General features: G+C 45.1%; 1 protein-coding gene across 3 annotated transcripts in view; it reads right to left on the minus strand.

The window, feature by feature from the left end:
• The window catches only part of KCNJ15 (potassium inwardly rectifying channel subfamily J member 15), a 215647-nt gene extending 195969 nt beyond the window's left edge, over positions 1–19678 (minus strand). The window contains exon 1 of one of the 3 annotated variants that reach the window (XM_078656850.1): positions 19220–19678. The gene's annotated coding sequence lies outside the window, so the exon portion shown is untranslated. Of the gene's footprint in view, positions 1–18825 lie in introns of all 3 variants that reach the window. The other 2 variants (XM_078656848.1, XM_078656849.1) reach the window with 2 other exon arrangements.
• Positions 19679–20685: the final 1007 nt, after the last annotated feature.

Consider the following 20685-nt stretch of genomic DNA (forward strand, 5'->3'; position numbering starts at 1 on the left):
CAGAGGAGCCAGACACGCTAGCCCGATCCAGAGGAGATAGACAAGCCAGACACGCTAGCCCGAACCAGAGGAGCCAGACACGCTAGCCCGATCCAGAGGAGATAGACAAGCCAGACACGCTAGGCCGAACCAGAGGAGCCAGACACGCTAGCCCGATCCAGAGGAGATAGACAAGCCAAACAAAGCTATCCCGATCCAGAAGAGCCAGAAAAGCTAGCCCGAATCAGAGGAGCCAGACAAGCTAGCCCGATCTAAAGGAGCCAGACACGCTATCACAATACAGAAGAGTCAGACAAGCTAGCCCGATCCAGAGGAGCCAGACAGGCTAGCCCGATCCAGAGGATCCAGGGGCACTAGCCGAATCCAGAGGAGCCAGACAAGCTAGCCCAATCCAGAGGAGCCAGACAAGCTAGCCCAATCCAGAGGAGCTAGACAGACTAGCCCGATCCAGAGGATCCGGGGGCACTAGCCGAATCCAGAGGAGCCAGACAAGCTAGCCTAATCCAGAGGAGTCAGACAAGCTAGCCCAATCCAGAGGAGCCAGACAAGGTAGCCCAATCCACAGGAACCGGACAGGCTAGCCTGATCCATAGGAGCCAGACAGGCTAGCCTGATCCATAGGAGCCAGACAGGCTAGCCCGATCCAGAGGAGCCTGACAAGCTAGCCCGATCTAAAGGAGCCAGATACGCTATACCAATCCAGAAGAGTCAGACAAGCTAGCCCGATCCAGAGGAGCTAGACAGACTAGCCCGATCCAGAGGATCCGGGGGCACTAGCCGAATCCAGAGGAGCCAGACAAGCTAGCCCAATCCAGAGGAGGCAGACAAGCTAGCCCAATCCCAAAAGAACACAGAAACACGTTCAATGTTCTTGCCCACGTGCTGTGCTGGACTAGAGGCCATGAATACTCAAAGAAATAAGCTTTTCGGTATTAGACATGGATCTGAGATTCAGAGAAAATTACTAAAATACACCAATGCAATTCAAACTAAATTTAGGCAGATGTCAAAGTATGGAAAGTGGAGGAGACCTGTCCTAATGGCCAGAGCTGGCGACCTCGGGACTCAGGGACCTGATTCGAGTCCCGGCGTTGACTCAGCATCTTGTGATTCTGGCCAAATCACTTAATCTCAACGTGCCTCTATAGACGAATCTTACCTTGAGTAATCCAACCCGATGCTTATGTAAACAGTTCTAATGCCCTTGGGCCAAGTTCAAAGTATAGAAAAAATACTTGGCTGTGCGAAAGAACACCTGCAATCACATTTTACTGCAAGAAAATTCGCCTTCCTGAAAATAGTTATGCTGTTCTTCAACGAGGGCGAAAGCTACAAAATCAAGAAACAGTACAAGTTCGCTTGAATTGCTCGTGAAAAGTCAAACGGGTGATGCACGTTCCTTGACTTAAAAAGTTATTATTTAGCTTTTAATTAGAACACAGTGTGCTATTTCTACGACATCGCAGCAGGTGCGGCGTTAGCGCTAGAGGCGCCTGGGGCAACAATCTTTTTTGGGTCTCCATCCATGGCCTCCTTCGCGCATTCTCGCACTACCACCCAGCAAATGTGCCCCTCATCTCTGCATAGCCCCTCTCTCACATACATTTAATTTGTTTGAAAGCATTGTTAAGGGCTGGCTTTACTATTCACTCAGCTATCCACATAAAATACAGAGCTTTTCTTTGCAGCAGGCATACTAACCCTCTGCAGTACTTTATGGCGGGTCAAAACTGCAAGTAGACAAAACTCTGATCTCTATAGCAGGAACATCAATCTCAAGAGTTATCTTAACATTTTTATTGGTGCCTGAAAACTGGACCCACAAGGAACTTTGCAGCAGATGCTTTTAAATCGTGTTATTGAAAAGCACAGTGCCCCCTGCTACTCCCCCAGTGCAGCTGCACCGGTTGCACCGCCCTAAAGCCGGGCATGCATCCTCTTCAACTCTCTTATTTTCTACCCCTAAATTCATTAGTTCTTACCTGGGAGGCCACAGTTTTTCTGTCCCTCTAATTTTTTAAATCAGTACCTTTCAACTTTAGCGCTATTCCATCTCTTTGTCTTTTGCAAATCCTTGAGCATTTGGCCCACCTTAGAGGGCAGTTACTCGAGTACTCCGTTGTGTTCCCACTTCCAGCGCCTTGAAACATACTCAGGTGTATAAGGACTATTTAAATGTCAGGTAACATAACATAATTTAACAGACTGCAGTGTGATTTGGGTTGACGTCATGCAGTCTTTACAGTGAAGGAAAGCCCCTCTGTGGTGAGTGTGTCAGCCTTATTGGTTTTGGGTTTGTAAGGTCATGTCAGAGGGCCTTGTAGGGTCACTTATCTTCTCTTTCGGCTCATGTGCTCATTGCCCAGCAGATGGATAGGTGTGCTAGGCAGCTAGTAAGGCGCGTGCTGCTGTCTGTTCTAGTACAAGTCACCAATATATTAACCCCTTGCCTGCGCTGAACGTTCCGCGCTAGTGCAGAATGTTCTATTGCGTGGGCGGGGCCGCGACGCTCAAGGGACGTGCGCAGCACTACCGAGGTAGTGCACGCGACGACCGCTGAACATCGGCAGCAGCGGTGGGGTTAATGAAAGTTAATATAGGTGAATTAATAGTAAGCTAATGTACCGTTTTGAACTGTCGTTTTTTTCTGGTGCTACCATCTGACTCCACATTTCTAGCTATTGCTTTTCATTTAGCAAATCAGTGAATTCTGGGAGTTGTAGTGTACGTGGCATTCTATCAACAATTGGACTACAACACCCAAAAACAGTGATTTGTATAAGCATTGACCTGGAATGGAAAAGTGGTGACCCTGTCCATATAATCATCTGGTGGCCTATGTTTCACTTTGAAGATGGATAATAGAGGGCGTATTTATGTTCAGCAATCTGGGCATGGTGCAGGTACAGCCCATGGAAAGTGAGAGAAGTGTCATACTCCGTGCCTGGGCTCTGATCGGGAGGTGGGCACTGGTTTCCCAAAGCAGCACTTTCACGCCTGTCTAGTGTTTCAATTCCTCTAATCCCGTGTTTTAAATGAAAATAAATGTGCGCAGGTATTCGTTATCCAAAATATTTGTTTCCCCGAGAAGTGCTGATACTCTCTCATTAAATGTATTGCAGCAGTGCTGAACAGTGCAGGTACTCTCCCATACAAATTAAAGAAGGTGCGCACTCACTATACTTAGTACTTTTTGCTCCTGATAAGTGCTGGCAATCTCCCTTTAAATGCATTGCAGCAATGCTGTGAAGTGCAGGTATACCCTCGCCAGGGCCGGACTGGGAACCACAACCAGCACTGGCAAAGCGCTCGGCCGGCCCCCCCCCCCCTCCCCACTCGAAGGGGAGGGGGGTTTGGGGGTGCAGCCGAGCGCTTTGCCGAGGCCGTTTTTCGGCCAATTTTGGTACAAGGACGATTTGCTGCAAAAACGGCCCTGTAACAAAAACGGCCCCCGTGGCCCAAAACCGGTGCCCGCTATGGCCAGTCCAGCCCTGACCCTCCCTCACAAATTAGATAAGTGCAGGTACCCACTATTCAGAGAACATGCTGCTCCTAAAAAGTGCCAGTACTCTCCCTTTAAATGTATTGTATCAGTGCTGAGAAGTGCAGGTACTCTTCTTCACAAATTAAAAAAGTGCAGGTACTCACTATTCAAAGTACCTCTTGGCTCCTGATCAATACCGGTCCTTGCCTGCTGATGATGAGCCCAGCTCGTCATGAGGCACAGTGGAGCTGTGCTCATGACGAGCTGGGCTCGTCATAACAGCTGCGCCACTCCCCCGCGCGGTGAATTCAACACATGTGCAGACGTTCTATGGGAGTGGGCGGAGTCATGACGAGCCCAGCTCGGCATGAGCACAGCTGCACTGTGCCTCATGACGAGCTGGGCTCATCATGAGCACCGCGGCGCCGCGCGCAGCCCCCCCTCCCCCCTCACAGGAGGGGAATTACCCCCACGGTTAAGTGGTTAAATGTGATGCAGCAGTGCTGAGAAGTGCAGGTACTCTCCCTCACATATTAACGAAGTGCAGGTACTCACTATCCAGAGTACCTGTTGGATCCTGAGAAGTGACAGTGCTCTCCCTTTAAATGCATTGCAGCTGTGCTGAGAAGTGCAGGTACTCTCCTTCACAAATTAAAGAAGTGCAGGCACTCAGTGCCGGACAGTACCCGCCCATTTTTAGCACTACTCGAGTCATCGCCTCTTGCTAGTGCCTCAGACTTCTAAGATGCGACTATATATTAATGCAAAAAAAACAACTTGAACTGTTATGGTCTATCACTGCTTGGCCCATCACATGTCTACATTGAAGATGAAAAGCAGCCTTTCACTGAAAACCACTGGATTGAAAGGTTGAGTTGGCCGTACCAAGATTTATATTCCTGACCTACATGACAGGTTTCAACCAGAATCAAGATATATGATGACTTTGAGGATTGTGAATAGCCAGGATTAATGGTAAGCAAAATGTATAATTCACCAGCATAGTGGGTGAAATTCATGATTTCTGCACTTTGTGAAAGTTCACATTGTTACCTTCCTTTACAATTTAGGGGCCGATTTCTATGCGGTCGGAAGCGGCTCCGACCGCATTGAAATGTCCCGCTCGGATTCCTTTCCGACCAACCCATTATGATGTGGTTAGTTGGAAAGGAATACGAACGGGCTTTCAAAATGGCCTTCGACGGGCTGGGAGAGCCTGTCTGCCATTCGGAAAGGGGCCAATAATCCCAAGGGTGGCTCTTTCTGCCCAAGGGATTACAAAGGCAGATTCCTACAGTCTTTCAGTGCTGGCCTTTCTGACACAGAAAGGCTGTCGGAATCTGACTTTGAGGGCCCCCCCGCAGGGCCCCCATGGGTGCAAGGCCTTTGGATGGCAGCAGAGGGGGCATTGATCCCTGCACACAGTGGCAGGCACCTTGAGGTGCGAACAGTGTTCGGTCGCATCCTAATTTGTGGTTTGGTACCACCGACAGGAGGTCAGTCGGTCCCAGTTCCAGCTCGATGTACACCGAAATCGGCCCATAAGTCTCTGTAAAGTATTATCCAGCTAAATAAGGGTGATTTTGAGAGCATTTGCTTTATAACCAGTAGAATTTTGAGCTATCGTTAAAAAAGTATGCAAATTACTTTACAGAGTGTTAACTGGCAATCGTGATGGTCTGCCTGCTTAGAAGAACCACTCAGTCAAGACAGTGGACCAGACAATCAAATACCTAATGAGATCAGAAGCAGCGACCCTACAGCAAGGGAGCCAAGCTAACTCTACAGTTGGGGAGGAGGCATCACATGATTTAATGAAGACAGCACATCACCATGGAAACAAGGTAAGAAACTACCTACCCCTGGTACACCAGGAGGAAACCAAGGAGAGCAGCACAAGAGCCTATTATGCTAACAGTATCACAGGTAGGGGTTCATGCGCCTCTCTGACAGGTGCTTTCCACTTCGTGTCTAGGGCCAGGTACATAATGCTTAGTTTCATGGGTAGTTTTTGTTTAATTTTACTTCTGCTTTTCTCCTGCGAACAAAATCTGTGCACTCCGCTGTTCCAAACCTGGCACACAGTTTCCATCCATAACCGTCTTAAACTTTACACCTGTTTCTTTATATTTTTTTCGGTACATATTTCTGCAGCAACAGAGCTTTTCAACAAGAAATGCAACTCATAACAGCTGAGGGTGGGCAAAATGTGTGTAATGTGCTTTCATGTATTACCAAGAAGTTTTGTGAAAATTACCCGTAATTACACAAAATGTAAATCCATCATTTACTGCTATATTTTAGCGCGAAATGTACCCTTGTGTCAGTTTTCGAGGTAAGGATGCAAATGGTGCTGAAAAAATAGTGTGAAAATAAAAATTGCCGTGAATGATAGCTGCTCGCTTTATAGTTGTTAGCATTGTTACCGCGCTACACTCTTTTTTTAACAAAAATAGCGGTGTAATTTCGTGACTAGCACAATGGCATAATTTCGAGAATTTCAACAAGCGTAATGCGAAAAATCCTAAATTAATTAACATTTCACCCATGCCTAAAGTTAACAACAAAATGGTACAGAAAATCTTAGATGTTGTTGGTGTATAAATAGATAAATTGGTAGTATTAAAAGGATTATAGATATTGAGCAAAAACATGATAAAACATACTTTTTTAAATATACATACATAGATATGGTATGGAATGTAAGCTAGTAAGGTGCTTCCTATATATATATATATACACACACACACACACACACACACATATATATATGTATTTACACACACATATATATTACCTACTGGCGGTCGCCAGTAGGTATATATAGTTAGGATTTTTTCTCTATGGGATTTTTGAAAATTCTATGTCTAATAACTTTGGCGTTTGTGGACGGAATTGGCTGAAATTTTCAGGAAAATGGAACATTTTGTTTCTGAGCAGCCCCTGAAAAGTTGGGGGGGTTCGTCAAGGGGGGGCCGAGAAAAAAGGGGGGTCCCAAAACGTGTTTTTAACATTGAGTTTTCCATAGGGCGGTTGGCCTCACTTTTAGCCCGAACGGCTGAATGGATTTGCACGAAACTTGGCAAAATTGTAGGGACTGGTAGCCCGATGTGCCTTTTGTAGGTCTCAATATATGTGCTTCAGTGGATTTTGAGAAATTAACGTTCAAAAAAAGATATATATCTGTAACAGCGGACCAGGCAGCGCTCCAGTTCGCGTACTTTTCGCGCAACGGAGCTTTGTGAAGCGAAGCTGATTGGTTCTCCGGCGTCTGTAAACATTCCAAACAGTCCGTAGCGGCCGCCATCTTGTCTCTCAGTAGGATCGAGAGACAAGAGGAGGCCAAAGCGAAGGGGCAAATGACCATAAGGGGGCATAGTAGATCCTCGCTGACCCCCTAGGTTTGATGTGGAGGTTTTAAAAGGGCCCCGCGGGGCAAAAAAAATAAATAATAATAATAGAACGGCTGAATGGATTTGCACGAAACTTGGTAAAATATTAGGGACTGGTAGCCCGATGTGCCTTTGCTAGGTCTCAATATATGTGCTCCAGTGGATTTTGAGAAATTAGCGTTCAAAAAAAGATATATATCTGTAACAGCGCTCCGCTTCGCGTAACGGAGGTTTGCGAAGCTGATTGGTCATTCTGTCACTGGGCTATAGTTGGGCTACATCTGGCTGATATTTGGGCTACATTTGTTTTTTTTGTCTCTGGCGGCCATCTTTGGGCTACATTGGGCTACATTGGGCTTCATTGGGCTTCATTGGGCTACATTGGGCTACATTTGGGCTCCAACATATATATAGGCCAATGTAGCTCAATATATATTTTTCAAAGTTAATTTTCGTAAAAACCACTGGAGCATATATCTTGAGACATAGCAAAGGCACATCGGGCTACCAGTCCCTACAATTTTGCCAAGTTTCGTGGAAATCCATTCAGCCGTTCGAGCTAAAAGTGAGTCCAACCGCCCTATGGAAATGAAGGAAATGAATGGGTAATTTGTAATTAGCAAATAGCTCATCGCAAACTAGGAATGGTAAAGAATCGCTATTTATTCCTTAAAGTTCGCTATTTAGGAAATGCAAAAAACTTTGATGATACATATGGCGGTTCATCTCTAACAAGATAAGAAGCATAGGGATAGATTTATGATGACTGGCGCATTACCAGGGATGTGTTAGTCATTCTGTGCCGCTGTTCCGTCACCTATGGTGTGCTGCATTTACAATGCGGCGCATCATGGGGCAAAAACAGCACAGATGCGTGATGTATCTGTGCCGTAAAGGTGGCGCATTGCTGGAGTTGTATCGCAAGTGTGATGAAGCTCCAGCAAGGGTCGGGGGTGCCCCTGTCGCAGGGTTTCTGTTCTCACACAGAACTGTGGACAGAGGATTGGAACCTCGGCGAATTAGGGTGCCCCAAAACTCACCTTAGTAATCAAAAACCCCTTAGCAAGCTAGGTACAGTGTCACATTGGATATAACAAACTCTCAATGTTTAGACAATCCAGAATATGAACTTATAGTACCTCAGGATACGTGGAACTCATGAACAGTCGGTCGTTATATATTTCTTAGAAACCAGAACATGGAGTTAAGAAGAACACATGTGTATTTGAAATGTTTATTTACTAATGCCGTCTTCTCAGGCGTAGTATCTTAGATAATAAAAGTACACATATTATCAGTAGCAAAATTATCAGCATAGTTACTAGTACATAAAAAGCAAATGGTGACAGTATGTTAACATGCTGTAAATGGATAAGAGTTAGCAACACTTATAAGCAGCCACGGGCCGTGGAGGGAGTTACGGTGGGGCAGGGAGGCGGGGAGGGGGAGGGGCAGGGTGGAGAGGGCTCCACCCTGCCCCTCCCCCTCCCCCTCCCCGCCTCCCTGCCCCACCGTAACTGCCTCCACGGCCCGCGGCTGCTTATATCTCACCCTCTCTAATACACATATTATATTATTTGCTAAGAAGGTCTGTTTGTGTTGGTTTAGGGCGTGCCCATACTTTAGTGTCTTAGATTTCAAGGAATCACATCAGCATACACCAGCTCTCTCTTCATGTGAACCGCATCAACTGTTGTGTATGTGTTTTCGGCAAAGCAATATAAAACCCGCCTAATGCCCAGAATTGGCAGAAGCTGCACTTATGTTATGAGTATGAAGTCGTGGAGATCAGACCTCATAACAATTCTGTATCGTGTTGTTCTTGAAACTTCAGCACTCGCTGTACAGATATAGTTTAACAAGCAAAGCAGATAGTAGAGCAATAACATATTATTCTCATGTAAACCACGATGAACTACTAGGTTGAAAGCTAAAGCAACAACTAAGTGTCGTGTGCAGAAGTTGCAAAAAAGGAAAAATGGCGTTTAAACCGGTAATGAGCCCATGCTAACTTAACACGGTGTAAAGATATCCAGGACCTAGATGACACCTCCCCATGATCCGGAAACGAACTGAATAAGATAATAGAAGTGCCATCTCATGAGAGCAGATTGCAACTTTATATGTGGACGGTCCGCAAGGTAAAACATTAAAAACTAGGAAAATTTAATGCTAAAGAAAAATAAAACAGCCAAGTACTTTATCGAGTCTTAAGCCAATAGGCAAGCTAAATAATAAAAACTTGACAAATAAGTCAATGAATTGTCAATGAAATGCTAGTACTCAGCATATCAAACATGAAAAAGGTCTATGACATAACTGTGTATGCAAAATAAGCTGCAACAGCCTCCAATAGGAAGTCACCGTCTTCATCCGAAAAGAGTTCAGCCATCCAATTTAAAAGCGGAAAAGAACATACGTGCTCTCCCAGCACCGGATCCTCTATCACCATCAGAGGACAGCTCGGTGGGTTTTCAAGAAAGCTCTGTTCCAAGAAAGACTGCGTTGCCGCCAGTAAATTCCAGGGACCAATTAGTCCATGCATCAATGCCACAGCCATAATCCTTTCGCCAGGACAAACCAACTCGTGAGTAATGATGTAAATGTATAGGCATTTATATAGCGCACTACTTACCCGTAGGGTCCCAAGGCGCTTCGACCGCTGCGAAACCCTTCCTGGCTTCCCTGAGAGATGGTCCCTTAATGGGTATCTCCAGGGTGAGACCAGGCATCCCCGGCGGTCTGGTGGGGCCGTTAGTGAAGATGAGGCAAGCTAATGCCCAGAGTTGCCGAGTGTGAACGCTGATCAGAGTGGGCACCGAGGCGAGAGAATTATCGAGTCCGCTGACCCTGGTCCAGAAACCTGCCGCGCTGGGAATCGAACCCTGGTCCCGGGCCGTCCTCTGCTCTCGGGTCTGCCGCCTCTAACCAGTGAGCCACACTACTTCACAACAATAGGTTGTGATAGGAGTCATCAGCTGATTAAAGTCGACGTCAGGAGAAACCGGTCCGCCGAGACACAAATCAATGGCCCAATCGAAATCACAGGTCAGGCAGTGAAATACAGGCTGGACACAGGTGAAGTAGGAGAATCGAAAAGATAATCCATATGCCGTGCTTAATATCGCCAACGGCATTGTGCCATAATATTCTAGCATGCGATTGCGGAACAGTGTCAGCAGCTGCAGGGCGGGAGCTTGCACAGGAGGGACATCCATATTTAAAAATGTAAAAAAGCACAAGAGCGTCCGCTGGTAATGCAAGTAAAAATGGCAATCCACGAAGCACAGTGGAAAAAATAGAATGAAAGAAAGCAGGGATGACTCCAAAGATTTTCTCAAATGAAGTCACGAGACCACTGGTAACAACTTTAAAAAAGTGCGCCAGGGCCTTTGTGGAGGACGCGTTAAAGATAGTCCGAACCATCTCGCTGAAATGCAAAGGCGAATCAGTATTTAAAAGGGTCTGCACCTCTGTACGGGTGTTCGCTATGTGAAGCACGAAAGTTTCACGGGCCGAACTCAAGGCCACCTCTCTCTGAGACAAAAGAGCTCTTTTTCTTGCCATGCCGTTGAAATCTGCTCCCAAGGTTGGTATTTGTGGCCAGATTGAAAACTCCCTATGTTCATGTGTGGGAGGAAATAGAACATTTCTGCAGCAAATAACCCGTTCACTTACTGTTACGATAAAAGGAATACTTTTAATTAACCCAGAACAATCTTCATTATTGAGCATCAAATAACTACCATTTTCCAACAACTTGAACGTGGGGATGATAGCAGGAACTGGCGTGCCTTGCAACACGCAAGCCATATTTGGTCGGTGTTTGTTGCATGAACCGTGCAACTGTATGTGCCTACACATTAGTGAATGATCTGGCGTCTCAGTGCATTCCTCTCCATTCAGATAAACTTCTTGATCATCTTTGAAACATCTGTATGTGTATGGAAGCGACCAGACCTCATGAAGAAAAGCACTACCTAAAGGTTCATAATGACCTATTGGTATATATTTCATACAATTTGAAAACTTATATAAAGCAAAAGGCAGCGTTATTAAACCGTGGATAAGGCACGTTGCCAAAAAACCCGCAATCCTCTGCTGATGATGTCACTGAGCATGTCATGAATGATGTAATATGTGACATCATCAGCAGTGGATTACGGGTAATAGTATCTCTAGTTTACTCCCCTATAGCTGTCTTTCTTTTAACATAAGTGTCTGTTTCCTTCCCTTATACTTACTGTTCTTTTTTAAAAAAAAATGTTTTGGTTCACTTCCGGTTCGCGTACCGGCGAGCGAACTGGGAAGCGAACTACGAGAAATAGAGGTTGGCACAGTTCCAAATATTGTACCAATTTTTTAATAACGGGGAAGTCGTTCTGAAAAGAACCTTTTTTTTTATTGTTTTTGTTGTTTTATATTTTTTTTATTATTTTTCTGAACATTTATTTATTTTTTTTGAATTTTTCTGAACAGTTTTATATTTTTTTGGGGTTTTCTTGGAGGGGGCAATGAAAACGATTCATTGTAAAGGGCTCAACAGGAGCAACAAAACAAAAAAAAAGTATTTATTATTTGGGGCGTTTCGTACAAACTTGCATATGATAGTCAATAGCTCTGTTGATCAGAGTGATGCTTCTTTCTCCGTAGCAAATGAATCCACTGCAATGTACGCAGACTTGTTTTACTTCATGAAATCTCGTTTGTATATTTGGCACCATCTCCCTGCCCTCTGGTCCCGTTACTTCCGGTACAACAGATCTTCTGGCCATAATAGGGAGATTATCTAGGTCGTTACGAAACTGTGCAGCACTGTAGTTGTTAGGATGCCACCTAGTCATATGGCGATGCATTGTGTAGTTTCCGAAACTGTATTTTTTGTCGGTCCCTCTGGACAGTCTATCTTGACATATAAGGCAAGTTACGTATCTTGCATTTACTTTTTTCTGACCTTTGGGAATTTTAAAAAATTGCCAAATGAAGTTTTCTTTCCGGTGAGACGTCCTGGGCTCCTCAGGCAAAAAGTGCCTCTCTTCGTGCTCGTCGTCCTGTTCCTCTTCTTCCTCTTCTTGCTGAATTATAACTTGAGCAGGTGGTCCACTCTTCCTTGGATGTGGTGGAGGTGGTGGGGAAGCACCAGCTGAAGCTACTAAAGAAGCCATTGCTCACTGGTAACAAAGGGTCTTTCTCTCACAATGATGAAAGTCAGAGTGAGGAAAGAAGGAGGGATTTTCATCATTTGGGAAAAACAATAGTTCTCAACCAATGAAAAGTGTTCATTTTAGATTATATGACCTAGTCTTACATCATTAGGAAACCAAAAGTGAAATGAACCAATGAAAAGTGTTATTACCAAGTCACATGACCTGCTGTGTTTACGTTAAGCGCTTTGCAGGGCCTCCCGGTTTGCTTCCAGAAACCTGTGCTTTGCGACTCGGTAAGCGTACCAGTTCGCTAACGTAGCACGTCATATGACGTATCACGCGACAACGCGAAACGTCATGACGACGGGAGGCGTCACAATGTTGTTTTCTAACGCGGCAGTTGCGGTAAAGAAACGTTTACCGGCTCGCGGTCTATTTCGCGGCATCAAGGTCAGCTAACGGGAAGCTTCCCGATTCGCGAAGCGGGAACGAAGAAAAAAAAATATTTTAAAAAAAAATTATTAATAAACATATAAAATATATTTTTGGATTTAAAGAAGAATACATTTTACAGCTACAGATATTAGCTGTTAAAAAACCAATGAAATTCACTGAAAAAACCATAGGTTATAGACCATATATAGTTAGGAATTAGCATTTACAAAACCTTGAAAATTCACTGAAAAAACCATAGGTTATAGACCATATATAGTTAGGAATTAGCATTTAGAAAACCTTATTTTACTCACACAAAACCATTGAAATTCCATATATAGTTAGTTGCACTAACTATATATCGCGCACCCGCAATCCACTGCTGATGATGTCACATATTACATCATTCATGACATGGTCAGTGACATCACTGATGACATCACTGATGACATCTCAAATGACATCACTGATGACATCACTGATGACATCTCAAATGACATCACTGATGACATCATGATACACCAATACCAGTTACTACATACGCACTCACTGATTCCTACGTCTACACACACATTCACTCATTCACCCATACAATCACTCATACATACAGTCACTCATTATTACAACACTATCATATGTACTCATACACCTATGCAGACAGTCACACACTGCCACTCATCCATGGAGTTACTCACACACCAAGTCAGTCCTGTAAAGAATCAATCACACTTCCATTTCTTCATCTATACAGTTAAATACAGAACACCATACTTCAGTGACATCACTGATGACATCACTAATGACATCTGAAATGACATCACTGATGACATCTCAAATGACATCACTGATGACATCATGACACACCAATACCAGTTACTACATACGCACTCACTGATTCGTACGTCTACACACACATTCACTCATTCGCCCATACAATTACTCATACATACAGTCAGTTATTATTAGAACACTATCATATGCACTCATACACCTAGTCAGTCCTGTGAAGAATCAATCACACTTCGATTTCCTCATCTATAGTTAAACACAGAACACCATACTTTTCACACATATACTAACACATACTTACTCTCTTATACAATCACTGATACAAGTACACATTGATATGCACAGCGTCACACACCTCCCAGCCAGCCACACACACACTCAGTCTTCCATCCATCCAGTCATTCTTCAATATGTAAAACGTATTTAAACTTTACAAAAACACACAGACACTAGATGATGTCATCAGTGATGTCATCAGTGATGTCACTGACCATGTCATGAATGATGTAATATGTGACATCATCAGCAGTGGATTGCGGGTGCGCGATATATAGTTAGTGCAACTAACTATATATGGAATTTCAATGGTTTTGTGTGAGTAAAATAAGGTTTTCTAAATGCTAATTCCTAACTATATATGGTCTATAACCTATGGTTTTTTCAGTGAATATATATATATATATATATATATATATATATGTATATATATATATATATATATATATATCGTGACCAAGATCTCGCCAGAGATCGAAACGCGTCTTCTTTTTGCCAAAATAAGCCTGTAATATTTTCACCTTGAAAGCCGGAGTGGCTTACTTTTTCCTGCCAGGATTGCAGGGATCCTCGTTTGTATATATATATATATATATACATATATATATATATATATGCAAACGAGGATCCCTGCGCACCCGCAATCCACTGCTGATGATGTCACATATTACATCATTCATGACATGGTCAGTGACATCACTGATGACATCACTGATGACATCATCTAGTGTCTGTGTGTTTTTGTAAAGTTTAAATACGTTTTACATATTGAAGAATGACTGGATGGATGGAAGACTGAGTGTGTGTGTGGCTGGCTGGGAGGTGTGTGACGCTGTGCATATCAATGTGTACTTGTATCAGTGATTGTATAAGAGAGTAAGTATGTGTTAGTATATGTGTGAAAAGTATGGTGTTCTGTGTTTAACTATAGATGAGGAAATCGAAGTGTGATTGATTCTTCACAGGACTGACTAGGTGTATGAGTGCATATGATAGTGTTCTAATAATAACTGACTGTATGTATGAGTAATTGTATGGGCGAATGAGTGAATGTGTGTGTAGACGTACGAATCAGTGAGTGCGTATGTAGTAACTGGTATTGGTGTGTCATGATGTCATCAGTGATGTCATTTGAGATGTCATCAGTGATGTCATTTCAGATGTCATTAGTGATGTCATCAGTGATGTCACTGAAGTATGGTGTTCTGTATTTAACTGTATAGATGAAGAAATGGAAGTGTGATTGATTCTTTACAGGACTGACTTGGTGTGTGAGTAACTCCATGGATGAGTGGCAGTGTGTGACTGTCTGCATAGGTGTATGAGTATATCCTGGCAGGAAAAAGTAAGCCACTCCGGTTTTCAAGGTGAAAATATTACAGGCTTATTTTGGCAAAAAGAAGACGCGTTTCGATCTCTGGCGAGATCTTGGTCACGATATATATATATATATATATATATATATATATATATATATGTGTGACTATTATGTATTCATGAAAGGTGAAAAGATCAAATGTAATAATAACATTTTAATGTATAAGGCCATAATGAGGACAAAAAGAAAAGTGAGGATGCCACAAAAGCAGGGACAAGAAGAGGATGTCTCAAGTCAGAAGGTGATCAGATGAATCACAGAAGAAAGACATTAAGGATTGAGATATGAGTAGAGAAGGAGCCTTGGAAGAAAGCTATCAAGACTTTCAAAGGAATAAGGCATCCTAAGAGATGGGAGAGTTATACTATAGGATAGACAGAGGTCACACCCTGAGTCCCTTTACAGTGAATGGCCACTGTATTAATCTGACCACTGTGTCAACATGGCCATTACCCGGGCAGCCATGCTTTCCAACGGGCATCTGTAATTATGTCTTGTTTTTTCATAGCACTTCATACCACACTTCTAAGCACTGGACATTCCAGGGGTCAAACAATGCAATGGTGTGGAGTTCATAGAGGTGCACCCGGGATTCCTCTAGAAAGGCAGGGTTCGACTGAGCGGTGATGAAATGAGGGACTTGGGTGACGGATGAGGCTCACTATAGCACAGTTATGATGACTGGCCCTGGTGGGCCCCTGCGAAGTCCTGGGGGCGGATGAGGTCATGCTACTGTCCTCTTGTGACCACACGGAGCTGGACCATGTGGCTACCCAGAACACAATCCACAAGTCATCCAGGGTTGGATTGGGATAAATAAATTGGCCCGGGAATCCTAAAAAAAAAAAGTGGGCCACATTTGCTGAATGCGCTTTCGGAAAACACTGCTTCAGTGTTTTAAGTATTATGAAAAGATGGATGTAAAAGAGGCATGTTTTCCTGACCTCACTGAGATAAAACAAAATGCATTTGTTGCCAGCACTCTTTGTGCACGGATTATTTCACACTGGTGAACCACGCCTGAATATACTGGGGTGGCAGAGTGGGCTAAAGAACGGTGATGAATTAAACCCAGATCTGTTGACTGGGTGTGAGTGTTTGATTGGTTCAGATGCTCTGTCCATCACCACCCCCTTTTGTACCACTTTGTTCGCCATAAGTTGGCAGGGTATGCTCAGACGTGAGTCCCTTGCTCACTTTGCCACTGGATTCAAGCAAGCCGGGCTAAAGACGGCTGAAATGCCAGAAACCGGTCCTCGGAAGCTTGTTTCCGGTCCAGGGAAGGTATGGCTTGGCAGTTCGGGCTAGACTGTTCCCATGAGGCACAGGGTCAGACTGATTTGCATATGGCCATGTCTGAACTGGGGTGGCCGAGTGGGCTAAAGAACGGTGGTGGATTAAACCCAGATCTGTTGACTGGGTGTGAGTGTTTGATTGGTTCAGATGCTCCGTCCATCACCACCACCTTTTGTACCACTTTGAATATAAGGGAGGCCACCTCTGCTCTGGCCGCCTGCCCTGCTGTTATGTTATGTTATGTTAAACAATTTATACCGCGCACGTACACCGAGACGGTTTCTTGGCGCTCATAACAGACCTGACGAGCCGGGGCAGGGAGAATTACTCAAGAGCCAACTTGAAGAGGTGAGTTTTCAGGGTTTTTCGAAACAGTTCGTAGGTGGGACAATGGCGAAAGAAAGAAGGGAGGGAATTCCAGAAAGTGGGACCTAAAAAAGAGAAACGAAGGCCGCGTACATTAATGGGCCCGCCTAGTGAGAGACTGGGAATCACATTCTGAGCCCTTGGTGAAAGGGAGGTAATAATGGCCCAACTGCCTCCAGAAACACCGCTCAGGACCCACTGGGCTGCTGGCGGCATCTGAGCAGCACCGGCAGAGCCCAAAGCGGCCACCACATTGGCCAAAAAAGCGGCCACAGCTGCAACTCAGATACCAGCCCATTGCCTGAGTGCCCGCCTTACCAATCTGACCCTGAAGTCATCTCACCCGTGACAACAATGCAAGGCTTGTATCTGCGGCAAGTGTCCGTGGTGAGGCATCAACGGTGACACGATACAGGCCTCTCACTCACAGGAATGGAGACAGCGCTCAAGCTCCCTGAAGTCTGTGTCACTGGAGAGGAACGCACGTGTGTTTACATCTGCTCAGCGCTCCTCCGACTGCATGGCAAAGATCAGCGTCGGATTGGTAACGCGGGCATTCGGGCAATGCCCGAGGGGCCGGTGCCCGAGTTCCTGTTGTGGGCTGCTTTTTTGAGCAGTCTAGGGGCCGATTTGGGAGCGGTGTCTATTGTTTGAACAGCCAGCGGCCCAGTGGGTGTCTGAGTGGCCTTTCTATAGGCATATGGGCGCTCACGGGCAGAGGTATCACTCCCTTTGTCTCGCTGGCCGGTCCATTAACGTGTGTGCACATACTGAGTGACCTCGTACCTCGGACACTAGCCCTTGCACTGGCCGGATGCACCAACATACATCAAACATCACAGGCAGGTGAAGCACGCGCAGGAGGCGCTTCACTGGAATCCATAGCCTTTGTGAACATGTGTAGCTCTGCCTCGTTCATTTCACTACTGGTACCTTTTTAGTGACGTAAAGTAGTTCCAAGCGCGAAAAGGGGGACTCCAACTGAGAACTCGAAGAGCTAAACAGTAAGAAATAGCAGAAGCATGTTCGAGAAGGCGCCTTGAGGGCCCTTGCGGGAATCCAGCATGTACAACAGCAGGATGAGCGCCCCCTGCAGCGATCTCTAGGAGGCCGCACTGTCACGTGCTAGCTGCGACAGGGTCCATTCAGCCTTGCATCCTGCTGATGCCAATGACAAGTACTGCAGACTCGATTTATAGGCCCCGCGTCTTGAATAAGCGCATTGAAAGCAATCCGTTCCTGCCAGGCACTACACTAGCAGTCAGTGTGAGCGCGAGCGCCGGGAAAGTCACGATCAGAGCTGAACACGAACTTTGCACTGGATGGCTGTGATTGTACAAACTTGAATGACAGCGTGCTGAAAAGTCAACGGATGGCCCCAGGGCACTGGAGGGAATGTTCTTTTTTTACAAAGCATGTAATACTAGAAGCTAATTTCTTTCTATGTGCTCCCTATTGTAGCAGGCAATTAAACTGAATCAATTGTACTGAACATGAATCACAAAGGATCACACATTTTGAGCTAACTGTGTCCCATCTTCTAGTGCCAAATACGCATCTTTGCCACTAGTTCAAAATGAACACTTCTCAGACAAACTAACTCTCTGATTTCTAAAGACACTTCTTATAGAGAAAAGCACCTAAATACAGAATGACAAACCTCAACAGCAAGCCCGATTATTCTTTGCACTGGCATTTGCATCGGCCTTCCAGTCAAAATACTGGCAGCAAGCCTTCATATGAAATGTGGAACAATAACACACACATGTATGTCCAGGCATGTATATGGCGATTCATCGCAGCATTTAGCCCACTGCGAATCTCTACTGCTTGAGGTCTCTAGTGGGAAATGTATCTAACACACGGCGGAGAGAGGGCGGTCATTTGACCCAAATCACACAATGTGTTGTCAGATAGGGAAGCTGGGATTTTATACAAGGTCTCGCGAATCAACAGACAGAAACCTAATCTCCAGACCGCAAACATTTGCTTAGCAACCTGACAGCCTTCCCAGTGAAAAAGCGCTCCCAAAATCAGTCCGCTGAGCATAACATAAGCAGCATAGCATAAAATTCCACACAGAATTTGGTATAAAATAACAGAGCATACACAGCTCAGAATATCATAGCATAATTCGACATAAAATACCCAGACCAACAATGCATTTAAAGTGCTGTAAGAAAAATTAAATCAAGGCAGGATTTAAAAGGTTAAAAGTTTGTTACACAGCGACACCTTTAGCAAAAATTACGATAAACTGACCTTACCCAGCCGTAAAGCGTGAGCTGTTCTCACGTCAGTGTGCAAAAGTTTTCGACTCCCACGGACTCTGTTTTACAAGTTTTTGGAAGCCCCCTTTTGCCCAGTTTCCGTAACAATTAATCAAATCCGAATCGCCAGAAGGGTCGCAGTGAGGGATCCGAGACGGGGGAAAGCTTGGAGTTTAAATGCCATGTTTTTCGAGGCGTCTCGGAGGCAGCTGGAAGACGCCGCGCTCCGCCGCCTACCTGCGACAGGTCAATGTGCGCCCTGCTCCAGGGACGCCGCAGCATGACAGCTCCCACCCCTGCCCTGCAAGGAAGACGAGTGCAGCCGGCCCCGCACTCTCCACCGAGACACCCACAAACAGGTCCGTTCACGTTGGAGCTGAAATTACCTGAATGGAAGGCGCGCGAGAGAGGCAGGGCGAGGAATCCGAGAGCAGATCCGTGATGTCAGCAGCGTCTTAAGGAAATCCACCCTTTATAAGTGCAGGTCTGCGGCCATCAACACCCAGGCGACGCGCTGTGCAAATATACCTGCCCGAGAGGCAGCCGACGGGCCCGCGAAGAACCGGGTTAAACTTTGAACAAACTCTGGCACGGCTCAGCCCGGCAGGCACTCCATGCTTCCTACTGCAGAGAGGAGTACCCTCGGAGCAAGTTCTTGAAAGGAGAAACTCATTTTTTGTGACAGGCGGCTAACTCAGCGAGTTAAGCGCCTGATACTAAGAGTTGTATGAGAAGTGTGGAACCTCCAAGGGATGATTCAGCCTTTCATCATTTTCAGGCCGATTCTAAGGGCACCATCGTAGCAACGCCTGACACATACAACACTGCGAAGCGGTGGTAGCAAATGCTATATTTATTTAAAAAAATACCCAGTAATATTGTATAACATATTAAATAAGTTTACAATTAATTTCCGTTGGGGTATACTGATTATAGCTTTACAGCTGTTTCCAGTCTTATGCATTATTAAGTGTCTTTGTGTGTTGCCTGGGCACCTGACGCCCAAAAAGGAATAGCTTTTCATGGTTTTATTTATTTTGAATTGCATAGCAAGCTGGGTGTTCTGGAGTGAATTATTGGTGGAAGTGTGTTCCAAGGGTCTGGGTCTCTTGTGGCCTAGCGTGGGTGTTTACCCTCCACCCTCCAGCACAACTGCCAGGGTCACCTGGTGGCTGTTCTCAAGTTGTGGGTTTGGATGAGGGAGAAGCTGTTTGCAACTTAACCCATATGCTCAAAACAGAGTCCTGGATTTGCCAGGACAGTTCTGGGGTTTCACCTTCTATCCCAGCAAATTTAGCATATGTCCAGTTTTTCAGAGTGGGTCCACTGAACACAGAAGAAAGGGATTTTTCAGGTTTTCCAGGGCAGGAGTTATCATAAAGCAGTTTAATGAACACATGCTATGGTGTTTGAAAGTTGCCATCTCTATCACCTGAGGAGTGATTGGGATTCCTAAATGAAACCTGGAACAGGGTACCTGATGGAGGATTGACAGCATCTCTCCCTGGATCTGTGACAATGCTCCTGATGTTATTGGCTTCTGAACCAGACCTCTCTTCATTCTCAGTAGCCTGCATTCTGAGAGGCATCTGATACCAATGTCAATCAATCAATCAAGTAGTATTTGTATAGCGCAGCTAATCACCCCAGGGGTTATCCAGGCGCTATGCTGCACGTATCAGTCGAAGAGCCAGGTCTTGAGCCTATTCCTGAAGTGGGTCAGTGAGGGTGTAGTGTGGAGGTGCTGGATGTACCAGGCTTTGGGGGCGAGGTTGGAGAAGGAGCGTCCTCCGGAGCGGTTGCAGTGGATACGTGGTGTCTGAGCGAGGGTGAGCTGTGCGGAGCAGAGGTT

This window comes from Lissotriton helveticus, chromosome 8 (assembly GCF_964261635.1).
Source record: "Lissotriton helveticus chromosome 8, aLisHel1.1, whole genome shotgun sequence".
Classification (NCBI taxonomy): domain Eukaryota; kingdom Metazoa; phylum Chordata; class Amphibia; order Caudata; family Salamandridae; genus Lissotriton; species Lissotriton helveticus.